The following is a 13,494-nucleotide window of genomic DNA, read 5'->3' on the forward strand; positions in this document are numbered from 1 at the left end:
GGGCACACCAGGTAAGAGATGATTTTCATGTTTAAGTCATAAACATGACTTAAGCTCCCACCCCAGTTAGTGCTTTCTGCTTTACACAGAAAGCAGTGTGATTTCTCTTTACAAAGCAGTGATTTAATGTTTTGCACAAATCATATATACTTTATACAGTGTTAGGAGAATTGAAAAAATATACTCAAAAGAGAGCAAGAAATCGCCCCTTGGAATAACCACAGTAAACATGTAGTGAGCATTCTTCCAGACAATGCAGGAGGTGTATTTATTTGGTCTGTTGAAGAAGGATGCGAGACGAAACTAACCTCATTCTTTTTTAAATACAGGAGTCTACCCAACTAGAACATGAGTTACATGACAGGAAGCAGCTTACCTTTGTTCCCTGATATGTCCCCAGAGCCAGAAAAGGGCCTGGCATAGAAAAGATCCTCAATAAATATTTGTTGAATAAATTATTACTATGCAAATATTACCCATGGTACAATCAATTTTTTTTAAGGTTTACATTTTCTTATTTATTTGGCTGCATCAGATCTTAGTTGCAGTACATTGGATCTTTGTTACGTCATGTGGGAGCTTTTCCTTGTGGCACACCAACGTTCTAAGTTGTGGTCCCCAGGCTCCAGACTGCACAGGCTCAGTACTTGTGGCCCAAGGACTTAGTTGCCCGGTAGCATGTGAGATCTTAGTTCCCTGATCAGGGATTGAACCCATGTCCCCTACTTCGCAAGGTAGATTCTCAACCACTTTACCACCAGGCAAGTCCCGCAACCAATTTTTATATTTGATACATTTTATTTCATGGAGAGTTAGGTGTGTTTTTTCATGGAGTTTTAACTGCCTCCCCTTCACTTGTGTTGTCTGCCTTGACTGTATTCTTCCCTTCCTCAGCTTCCCCAGGATTGTGTGAAATCCCTGGAACATCCTGTCTCAGGGAGGTTGTTCCCTCCTGCTTCAGCCTGGAATAATTCTCTTTAAGCTCCAGCGGCCTGGGCGCACAATTCCATCCTGAAATTCCCCATCTGAATTCCATGCCTTCCTTTCTCTGGGGTTACTTCCTTGTTTGGATAGAGAACAAGCTCCAGAAACATTCTAAGAAAGTGTTTGGAGAGGGAAAGCATCCCTAGGTTTTCCTGGGGAACAGAGCTGACCTTTGCTTGTCCCTGGAACCCAGCCCAGGCCCCCTCTTCACCGTTCTGTCTGCTCCCTTCCTGGTCCTTCCACTCGCCATGCCCTTCTGTCCCTCAGGCCTTTGCACTTGCTTTTCTTTCTGAATGCTCTTCCTCAGGCTCATCACAGGGGTACCCTTCTCATCCTTCAGTCCTCAGTCTACATGTTCCCCTCTTAAAAAGCCTTTCTCAGACCACTCTACCTAACAGAGACCTTTCCCTCTACCCCATCTCTCTCTGTCACCTCCCTCCATTGACTTCCTTTGTAGAATGTATTCTAACTGGCAAGTGCATTGTCAGTCTGGGTCTTGCTGGCTCATTGGATGTCGCCCACCCTAGAATATCAGCTCCATGTCTCTCCTGCTCACTCCTGTATCCCCCTTGCTGGGTATGGGGTCAGATAAGTAGCAGATATTTAGTAACTGTTTGCCAAATGGATGGATGAACACTGCTGCTCTGTGACCTGTTGGATAAACTTTCTGTGGAATGAGGATGATAGTGGTAGCCACCACATAGTGGTGTAAGAGTTAGATGAAGTAAGGAATACATTTAAAGAAATGGTTATCTGCACATAGTAAGACTCAACAATTATTCTTTTCTTTCTTTGTTTCTGAGTTCTTGGCTGAACTCTGACCCTGCTTGGGCAAACTTGAGCTAATCACAGAAGCTCCTGGGCTGTCAGAGTTTATTGAGTGCCTACATACTGTTCTAGTGCTGGAAATATGGTGATAATATAAATCCCTGCTCTCTTGGGACTTACATTCCAAGATGTCTGGTGGTCTAAACACTTTCTCTGATATCCTGTGTCACTTAGGCACTGGAATTACCTGGCTGGGTTTTGCCTGGAGGAGGGGACGAGAACTGGCTTTCTGTGATGGTTTGGCAGATCTCCTCCAACTGTGCCTGTTTGAAAGTGAGTTTGCTAGCTAGGGCATGGGATCTGAAGATATCCCCTCTGAAAGCACATCACAACTGGAGGAGTTGGCTGACTGCCAGCAGAGCCTTCTGCCCAGAGGGCCTTGAGAGGGGCTGGGGGGAGGGGAGCAGCACAGGTGGCGAAAACATCCAGGGGCCCCACCTGCCTGGGGATAGCGTTTCTTCTGATTTGCAAACCTTTCTCTATCCTTCCAAAAATGAGTGCTGTCCCAGTTCACCTTAGGTGATAAAAACTGATAGCTCCACATTCTCGCTCATTCTTGCTTGGCCTTGGGTTTCAACTCAGTGCCTAACACTTAACTTCTGACCAGGAGGTGACTTCAGCTCTGGGGAAAAACAAGCCCATTGTGTTTGCTTGGATCAATTGATAAGAGAAATTACTGAGGATGTTCTTCTTTGACGTTTGCCAGGGGCGAAGTTTCATAAAAGTGGGGTGCGTGGGTGGATGTGAAATAACAATTTGTCCCAGGAGACTGATTATGGGGCCAGAATCTGAATCCCAGGTCTGGAATGCAATTTAATACGTGACTTTGAATATAATGTAGATCGAGTTCATAAGATACTCAGCAAATTAATCAATCAGTAATCCCAAAGTGTTTTTGACAATAAACACAAAACATGTGGATTATATAAATAGTATGGTAAATAGTGAAACCTCCAGTGGACAGAACAAAAGAGGTTGGATTTATTTGCTGAGGAAGAGTCCCTGCAGGATCCCTCGGGGACAAGTGTGGTAGTGCTGGGTCCTTGATCTGATAGATGTGGAAAGCCTTGGGCAGAGGACTCTCATGCCACAAAAAAGTCCTAAGGGAGTCTGGCTGAGAGGACTGGAGGAGAGAAGCATAGGATAGATCTGAAATATCACTCTGAGACAGTCGTTCTTGTTGAATTTGTGTCAGGGCTTCCTAAGCGGCTCAGTGGGTAAAGAATCTGCCTGCAATGCAGGAGGCACAGGAGATGGGGGTTCGATCCCTGGGTCAGGAGGATCCCCTGGAGAGGGGCCACCTACTTCAGTATTCTTGCCTGGAGAATCCCATGGACAGAGCTACATCCCTGGCAGGCTACAGTTCATAGGGTCACAAAGAGTCAGACACAACTGAGCATGCCTGCAACAATAGCCCTTAAAGGCTACTCCTGATATAGTAGAAACATGTAAACTGTGGACTTAGATACGTTTTCAAAGAATAATTTAAAAAAATTTAAAAAAAAGCTAATGTCAAAATTCTCATACAAATATATGCTGAGTTTGTGTTAAAAATAGAGTTGGACATAACTTCGTTACTAAATGGCAGCAGCAGTTGCTTTACAATGTCGTGTTAGTTTCTGCTATATAGCAAAGTGAATCAGCTATATATATATATATATATATCCCCTCTTTTTTGGATTTTCTTCCAATTTAGGTCACCACAGAGCACTGAGTAGAGTTCCCTGTATTATACAGTAGGTTTTCGTTAGTTACCTATTTTATACATAATATCTATAGTGTATATGTGTCAATCCGAACCTCCCAGTTCCTTCCACCTTGCCCTTCCCCTTTTGCTTCCATACATTTGTTCTTTACATCTGTGTCTCTACTGCTTTGCAAATAAAATCATCTATACAAAAAAAAAAAAAAAAAAGTGACAATCACATGAGCAGTGATTTTCTAGCAGGGAATTCAGGCTCATTTCTTGTAAAAATGGTGCAGCTGGGTGGCCCACTGTTCACCATTGAATGAAGCCCCACTGTACGCCAGCACTGTTCTAGGGGCTGATGATACAACAGCAAGCAAAGCAAGCAGAAATCTCTATCATCTTGTATTCTATTGTGTCGAGGCTGATGATAAGCGAAATAAGGTAATGATGTGTTAGTTGGTGATAGGTGGTATGGAGAAAAATAAAGCAAGGAAGAAGGAGGGGAAGTGTAGTGGCCCCCCCAAAGGCCCCCCTAAGAATCCCCTCAGGCATTCATACTCTTGTGTGGTTCCCTCCACAATGTACCACATTATACCGGGGTTAGTCTGTGTGACCAATAGGATATGGTAAAAGTGATGGAATGTCACGTGTTAGATTAGGTTTTAGAAGACAGTGGCTTCCTTCTTGGGCTCGCTTTCTGGTCTTTCCCTCTAGGGGAAGCTGGTTGCCATACTTTGGGGATAGGCAGCCTATGATGAGGTCCACATGTAAGGAGCTGAGGTACCCCATCAGAAGCTGTGGAGGAAAGGAGCTTGCCAACCGACCGCAACCTCATGAGAGACTCTGAACCAGAGCTTGGAGGAAGCCTTGTCTTCAGTGTTCTGGAGCTGAGGATGTATTTTCTGCGTGGCTCCCATCACTAGGCCCTGTGCTAAGTGCTTTGTTAGCACTTACAGTTTTCACACCTAATTCTCCTAACAGCCTTATGTGGTACGCTATTATTACATCCATTTTACAGATCGAGGCTCAGAGGCTAATTCATTAGTGCACAGATCCTTCAGCTAGGACATGTCTGAGCTGGGACTCACACTTGGGCCTCTAAGCTGCCATGATATTCCTCCCCTTCTTTGCTCTTTTCAAATAAGGCTTGTGATGTAACACTGATGCACTTTTCCCTTCCTTGTCCTCCAGGTCACTCCTAAATATTGACATTTATTGAGCTCTGTGATCCCCAGGCCATACTTTTCCCTCTACTTCACCTCTGGAATATCAAAGGGCAGCTTCAATATTCACAAGGATGATAGTCTATCCCACTCCAGGTTCATGGTTCTGGAATCTTGTAAGAACAATTAACTGGAGATGTACCCTCTTGACAAAGCTTAAGTACATGATGGTGGTGGTTTAGTTGCTAAGTTGTGTCTGACTCTTGGGACTCCATGGACTGTAGTCTGCAAGTTTCCTCTGTCCCTGGGATTTTCTAGGTGAGAATACTGGAGTGGGTTGCCATTGCCTTCTCCAGAGGATTTTCCCAACCCAGGGATCGAACCCGGGTCTCCTGCAGTGCAGGCAGATTCTTTACCAACTGAGCTACCAGGGAAGTGCAGGATACAATATTGTTAATTACAATCACAGCAGGTCTTGGGAACTTGTTGATCTTGCGTAGCTGGCACTATATGCCTGTTGAATAGTGACTCCCCACTTCCTCCTTACAGGTCAGGTTTGTCTCTGGCCTCCTTTGTCCCCTACAAAGGATACAAACTTCTTGTTTTGTGTTGTTTAATTTCTAAGTCGTGTCCAATTCTTTTGCGACCGTGTGGACTGTAGCCCACCAGGCTCTTCTGTCCATGGATTTCCCAAGCAAGAATACTGGAGTGGGTTGCCATTTCCTTCTCCAGAGGGTCTTCCCAACCCAGGGATCAAACCAAATCTCTTCCATTGGCAGGCAGATTCTTTTACTGCTGAACCACCAGGGAAGCCCACAAACTTCCTGCATTGCCTTAATTCTGGAACTTGATCTCTGGTGCCATTGGCTGCCTCTTGCTTCTTTTATGTAGTTTTCTTTTGTATGAGATGCAACTAATTATTAAGATAACGAGAGGTGGGGTCTCTCACATCTCAGGTCTTTGATCCACAGGTTATGGGGCATATTGGTCTTCCTGCTGGGAAAACAGATTTCAATCTAGGACACATACCCAAATGCCATTAAGAGCCAGGCAGTCACTGAAAATGAGCAGCAGGCCCCATGGAGGACACAGCCCCCATGGACTGCCTTTCTATTTCCTGTTCTGCTGGAGACACAAAGATAAGCGCTATTTCACTTCTTTCAACACTGACATGAAAGTCCCACAATACAAGCAGGATGATAAGCAGCAACTGTCATGGGCTCTGTGCTGTGGTGATAAGTGGGGTGGGCCAGGGAGGACTGTGGAATGCTGAGAAATGCTTGCATAAGTTGTGGCTGAAACTCAGAACTGCTGAATAGTGTCCCATGGGAATGCAGGTCTACTGTTAAGATATTCCAACAGACGACAGCAGTCTGGGTGATTTGGGTGTATGAAATTGACTGTCTTTTTTGTTTTTTGAAATATTGCTGATTTACAATATTGTGTTCTGTTAGTTTCAGGTGTACAGCAAAGTGATTCAATTATATATGTAGTTTTTCAGATTGTTTTCCATTATAGGTTATTACAAGATATTGAATATAGTTCCCTGTGCTATACAGTAAATCCTTGTTGTTTAGTATAGTAGTGTGTATCTGTTAATCCCACACTCCTCATTTATCCCCACTGCCCTTTCTTCTTTGGTAATCACAGGTTTGTTTTCTATGAAAATTGACTGACTTTTTTATTATTGAAAAATAATTAAAAAATACTTTTCAGGCCGGTATAGTGCAAGTCAAACAAAATGTCTGTGGGCTTATTTGGGGTCCTAAACCTTGGCTGCACATCAGGATCTTGTGGGGAGCCTTTAAAAGTGCTGATACCAAATCACACTGAGTCAATTAAGTCAGCCTCTTCGCAGGCAGGATCAGTCATCAATATTTTTTTAAATGTCCCAGGTGATTTCAAAGTGCAGTTAAGACTGAGAGCTACTAGGCCTGATGACCATCGGTCTGTGACCTCTGGTTTCTAAGGGCCTGTTTCAGCAGGAGCTGTGGGTTTTCTATTCTGCCTGGGCTTTTTCTGACGTTAATTGGCAGGGGTGCCAGGTCACCAGGTGTCAGGTGCCCTGGGTGAGGCCTCCAAAGGAAGGCATCAGGTGCTCTCCCTTTCTGTTTCTCTTGAGGTCTCCAACTTTGTCATGAAATGTGGGTTTTCATGGTGATGGCAGTTCCTGAGAAACTCACAAGTTGTTTCACCTTAAATGATAGCAAAGGCTCCTCTCATGGTGCACACTATCTGATTTAGCATCTTGTTCTGGATACAAGGGCCTCCCTGGTGGCTCAGACAGTAAAGAATCCACCTGCAACTGAGATCCAGGTTCAGTTCCTGGTTTGGGAAGATCTTCTGGAGAAGGGAACGGCAGCCCACTCCAGTCAGTATTCTTGCCTGGAGAATTCCATGGACAGAGGAGCCTGGTGGGCTATAGCCCATGGGGTCACAAAGAGTCAGACATGACTGAGTGTCTAACACACACACACCTGGATAGAATTTCTTCCTTTTTGTTTGCTCTTTTTCTTTTGGCCACACTGTGTAGCATGTGGGGTCTTAGTTCCCAGACCAGGGATCCACCTGGAAGGCAGCATCTTAACTCCTGGACTACTGGAGAAGTCCCATGGGTACAATTTCTTATTCAGTCACCTGGCTACACTGTCTCTGTGTTATAATGACTAGACATCACGCACCTTCCGTCAGCTTGCAACTATGTGACGATGCCCATTGGGTAGGTATACACACAAAATCATCTTCAAGGTCTTAAGACTGAGTACAGCGGGTCTCCCCAGGTACCATGGCCTGATGGTGGTGGTAACCACGGTGGGCAAATAGCAGTGCCTGATATTCCTTCCCCATCCTCGGGTGGTGGTGTTATGCCCAGAGTCCGAGTCCCCAAAACTGAGAGAATAAGACATCCACAGCAATGCAAAAGCATAAAGGGGTTTTATTGCCAGCTCGAGCCAGGGCTCCTGTCTCATCCAGCGCAGTGGAGTTTAGAGGAGAGCCCCGAGCCTAGATTTACAGCAGTATTTATAAGTTTAGAACAAAGACAGGAGTTGGCAAGGGTTGATTGGCTGCAGGGGTTTCCTGGTATTTACTGATTGGCCAGTCATCATCCCTCTGATTGGCCAGAGTTATCATCCCTCTGATTGGCCAGAGTTACCATCTCTCTGATTGGCCAGAGTTACAATCCTCGGAAACCCTGGAAGCATGACTCAGGGATTATTTTTGGCCTAGTGCACCTCTCTGAGCCTGTCATGGCTCTGGTGAGGTTGTAACAGTGGTAGTTCTCAGTCACTTCCTTGACTCTTGTTGTCTCATCTCTCGTGTATCACACACTTTGGCTTGCACTCTCATACCTCTTAAATCTGTGCCAGCAATTCTTAGTCTTTGCTGAGTTCCAAGCCCTTAGGCTTTCACCTGAATGTCTTATAGGAACTGTGGACTCAAGGTGATCGATCCTGAATTTATTATTATTTTTAGTAAATTTGTTACTCTTTCTCTCTCCATTTGCTTTTTTCTAAAGGAATTTACTGAAAGGACACACAAGAGAAGAACTGATAAACCAGAACTAAGGAGAGGAGCCCAGGACGCTTGTGGATTCAGAGTCTCAGATACACATGGATAGCCTTTCAAGAAGCTGCCTTTGGATGACTCATTCACAGCTACCTCCAGCACACATGTGTTTCTGCTCAGATTCAGATTCCTGAGCAAGATGAACTGATTGGTGTTTCTTTGGTCATGTGCCACCCCTGACTTTAACCTCTGTGGTTGAAGACCCACCAGAATCAGACAAAACAGGCTGGGTGCTGTTACTAGGAGAAGGGAAAGAACTTCCAAGGAGCAGAAAAAGGATTTTATAAAAACCGTCCTCATCTTATTGATTTAAACATTATGCAGGTAGCAAGTAAGCGAATGCACTTGTGAAAAACCAAATAATGAAGAGTATAGAATAATACCTTACTTCTTACCTTACTCTCACCCCTAGAGGTAAGTACTACCAATTTATGGTGTCTCTTTATAGATTTTTTGGATACATTTAGCTACTGTAAATTTATCTGTAAACTTATATGTATATACACAATAATATAACTGTTTCAAAATGAATATGATGTACTGCCTTCACTTAATTTACAGACCTTTACCATTTTAAAACTTACAGCTCTACTTCATATGTATTTTAACAAGTAATTCATGGTCAACATTAATTTAAACAGTTCAGAAGTTAATAAAATGAAAAGTGTAAATTTCCTTTCTTCTAATCCACATTTTCATAAATTCCTAGTGCTATTCCCCTGAAGTAACCACTGGCAAGTTTCTTTTATATCAGAAGAAATACTGTAAGGTAAACAAGTAAGCAGGGCCTCCTAGGACTGCTCCGTTTCTATAGACCAACATTATAATGTCAGTTATGTTTATCAGCCCATTTCCATAAATAGAGCAAAATCAATAGTATCAATGGATGGATGACTGCCAACATTTTTGTTACAAAATGTAGTATTTGTTAAGTTACTGTCAGTAAACTTTCTCCCTCTTCTAACTTCCTGACTCCCCAAATATATCTTTTTCGTGTAACAGGGCCCAGGCCAATTTTTAAATCAACATTTTATAGATATCCTTGCTGCTTATAAATCTGACATAGAAACCGGTGTTCAAAGATCTTCATTCTGCTGCTAAGTCACTTCAGTTGTGTCCGACTCTGTGTGACCCCATAGACAGCAGCCCACCAGGCTCCCCCGTCCCTGGGATTCTCCAGGCAAGAACACTGGAGTGGGTTGCCGGAAATAAACTAGAACTGGTTTGTCAAAATCCAGTTAGATAAGTATCTCTCTTTGGACCAGAACATGCAGTATTACATGAAGATATCTTAGGGAGAAAGACATTTGCAGGTTTTTTTCTGTTTGAATTCTGGGGTAATTCTTTGTTCTCATAAAATATTTTACAGATAGAGGGGACGTTAGGTTTGATTGCTACAACCTTCTTACATCGTCGACCGTTTGGAAACAGCTACATCAGCTGTAAAGAGGAGCGTCAGCTGCTGTGATGGCTGGTAAGCAATTTTGGGAGCGAAAGCTTGTGTTGATTGTCGTCAGCTGGGCACACCAGGCAGGGCAGCTCTTACCTATTCACTGAGCTCCACGCAGAACATTCTGGACACACTGTGGCCTGCTTCTTGGATCTTTTTCAATCTAATGAAAGGAATTCTGAGAATGCAGAGGGATCCCCATTCCCCTAGGCATGCTAAGAACTCCTTTGCTTCCTGAGATCATGAGAAGCAGAAGGAAAGTGGAGATAAGTAAAAAGTGTAATTATCCCTTTTAAAAGTTTAATTAATCTATGGCTGCGCTGAGTCCTCATTGCTGTGCACAGACTGCCTCTAGTTGTGGCGCGTAGGCATCTCACCGCAGTGGCTTTGTTGAGGAGCACAGGCTCTAGAGAACATGGGCTTCGTGGTCACAGCTTGCAGGATCTTCCACTGTGGTATGCAGGCTCTAGAGCGCAGGCTCAGGAGTTGCGGCACACAGGCTGGGTTGCCTCTTGGAGTATAGGATCTTAGTTCCCTGACCAGGGATCAAACCCTTGTTCCCTGCAGCTGGATTCTTAACCACTGCACCAACAGGGAAGTTCAAGAGTATAATTATTCTGTGCTGGCTCTGGGACACCTAAATACCCTTGCTACGTTCTTCTTGAGGGAATTTGAGTTTCCCTTTTGTGGAAATTGGGCTCCTCTTGCTATCAACACTAGGTCTATTCGCCCTTCACCTCCCTTCCAATCAGACCCTCTCTGTATATGTAGTAAATCCCCATTCATTGGCCCACGGTTAAAACATAAGCTCAAAACTGGGCATTGCACATAGTATACACTTGCTTAACCATTTGCTGAATTAACTAAGAAGAATTCACAGTTAACGGTAGAAACCCGCTACTTGGAGTCAAGCAATTGGGAATTCCTCTTTATTTTGTTTGGTTCCAGCCTGCAGGGCTGGGTGAAAGGGTGTTGTGTTTACTTGTAGTAGCTCAAAGTGATGTAGCCAAGATGTAAAATCAGAACCGCAGGTACACAGAACTGACCATCAAACTTAAGGGCAGGATGAAGAGAAATTGGGAGGGTAAGTGCATATGTCTATAGCCAGGCATTTGTGATGGGGGATACAATCTATTGTAAGGAATTGAGAGGGGCGGACAGTCAGGACTCTCTTTTAGTGGGTGTTCTGACCTGGTGGCCTGAGGGAGTCCTCAAGGGCCCATCACTTACACACACTGACTTCTCATAAATTTCTATGGTATGTTTTTTAATAATTCATAGAATAGATAGAAAATAAGAATACAGAAGCCCTGGACAGTACTATTAACCAGCCAGACCGAATTGACATTTTTAGAATATTCTACCCAACAACAGCAGAATAAACATTCTCAAGTGTGCATGGAACATCTACCAAGATGGACCATATTCTGGGCCATGAAACAAGTCCCAATAAATTTGAAAGAATTCATGTTATACAAAGTATATTCTCTGATCACAGTGGAATTAAATTAGAATTCAACTAAAGGAAAAATTTGAAAGTCCTCAAACATTTGCAAACTAAATAATACATTTTAAAGTATTCTATGGATCAAAGAAGAAATCAAAAGGGAACAAAATATTTTGAAATGAATTAAAAGGAAATCACTCCATATCAAAATTTATGGGATGCTACTAAAGCAATATCTAGAAAAAATTTATAGTACTAAGAGTCTATATTAGAAAAAATTTCAAATCAAGGACCTTAGTTTCTACCTTAAGAAACCAAAAGAAGAGCACATTAAAACCAAAGCAAGCAGAAAAAAGAAATTAATATGCATTTTAAAATCTTTATTTTTTATTGAGATGTAATTAACATGTAACATTTTTGTGTTAGGTATCCAACATAGTTTGATATATATTAATATTGTGAAATAATTACCACTATATGTTGATACCTATCACTCAGACAGTTACCATTTCTTTTCCTTTTGATAGAAGTTTTAAATCTAATTTCTTTGCAACTTTCGAATGTACTTTATAGTATTGGAAACTGTAGTTACCATGCTGCACATTACATCCTCAGAGAGTGTGATAGTGTTTGTCTTATAACTGGAAGTTTATACCTTTTGACGCCCTCTACCCATTTCACTGATAGCCTGCCCTCACCCCTCTTTTCCCCATCCTCTAGCAACCACCAATCCTCCTTATCTATGATTTTTTAAAATACCACATAAGGTGAGCTCATACAGTTATTTGTTTTTCTGTGTCCGACTTATTTCACTGAGCATAATGCTCTCAGGTTTCATCCATGTTGTTGCCAATGGCAGGGTGTCCTTTTTTATGGCTGAATAATGTTCTGTGTGTGTGTGTGTGTGTGTGTGTGTACACCACATTTCCTGTGCCCATTTATCCATCAGTGGATACGTAGGTTGTTTCCATGTCTTACAATGATGATGCAATAAATACAATGGTACAGATACCTTGTCAAAATAGTGATTTTGTTTCCTTTGGATAAAAACCCAGAAATGAAATGGCTGGATCATATAGTAGTTTTATTTTTAATTTTTGAAGAATCTTCATTCTGTTTTCCCTAGTACCTATACCAATTTATATTCACACCACCAGTGTAAAAGCATTCCTTTTTCTTTCTTTTTATCCATATTCTCTCATGATCAGAATAATTTTGTTATTCCTATCACAATTTTATTTAAAATTTATGCACTTCAAAAATTTTTTTCTAATTATATAAAGTATATTTTGTTAAGGTGAAAAATAATGATACTGATCAAAACACCTTTATGAAATCCTGAGTGTGTACTAGATCACTGTATCATTTCTTTTTAATTGGATAAATTTAACATGTAACATTATATAAATTTAATCATGTTACTTTGATACAGTTGGTTTGGTTTAGTCGCTAAGTCGAGTCTGACTCTTTGCAACCCCGTGGACTATAGCCCACCAGGCTCGTCTGTCCGTGGGATTTTCCAGGCAAGAATACTGGAGTGGATTGCCATTTCCCTCTCCAGGGGATCTTCCCAACCCAGGAATCGAACCCAGGTCTCCTGCATTGCAGGCAGATTCTTTACCGACTGAGCTGTGAGGGAAGTCCTACATATTACAATATGGTTTCATTGTAATAATACTTATCAGATTGCAAACTTATAGTGCAATATTACTATGTTTTGTGTACTGTAATTTAAATCTCTATGGCTATATTAGTACTTATTACAAGTTTGTACCCTTAAACATCCTAACTTTTATCCCACTACCCTCTGATCCCCTGGTAGCTACTGTTTTACTCTCTTTTTTTTAAGGTTTTTTTTTTTTTTCCCATTCCACATGTATGTGATATTATATAATATGTACTTGTCTTTCTCTGTCTGGCTTATCTCACTTAACAAAATGTGCTCGAGGTCCATCTATGTAGTCACAAAAGCAGGATATCCTGCTTTTTCATGGCTAAATAATGCTATATTGTATATACATCACATCTTTTTTAATCCATTCATCCACTGATGGGTATTTGTATTGTTTCCATATGTTTCACAATGAGATACTATAAATAAGGCTGCAATACGCCAGGACATAGACACATCTCTTGAAATTCCTTTGGGTTTTCATTTCCCTTGGGTATATTCCCAGAAGTGGAATTGCTGGATTGTGTGGTTGATCTATTTTTAATTTCTTGAGGAACTTCTATCTTGTTTTCTTGAGTGGTGGGACCAATTTACATTCCCATCAACAGTGTATAAGAGTTTCCTTTTCACCACATCTTCCCCAGCAACTGTGGTCACTTGTCTTCTTCATGTTAACCATTCTACCGAGCATGA

At 42.0% G+C, this 13,494-nt stretch overlaps 1 long non-coding RNA gene across 2 annotated transcripts in view; it reads left to right on the plus strand.

Moving 5' to 3' along the window:
• The window catches only part of LOC105607911 (uncharacterized), a 156,181-nt gene that overhangs the window by 63,416 nt on the left and 79,271 nt on the right, over positions 1-13,494 (plus strand). For both annotated transcript variants that reach the window (XR_009599229.1, XR_006058660.2), the window contains exons 2-3: positions 8,183-8,646; positions 9,602-9,706. This is a non-coding gene — a long non-coding RNA (uncharacterized LOC105607911). The remainder of the gene's footprint in view (positions 1-8,182; positions 8,647-9,601; positions 9,707-13,494) is intronic.

Source organism: Ovis aries, chromosome 2 (assembly GCF_016772045.2).
Source record: "Ovis aries strain OAR_USU_Benz2616 breed Rambouillet chromosome 2, ARS-UI_Ramb_v3.0, whole genome shotgun sequence".
NCBI lineage: Eukaryota > Metazoa > Chordata > Mammalia > Artiodactyla > Bovidae > Ovis > Ovis aries.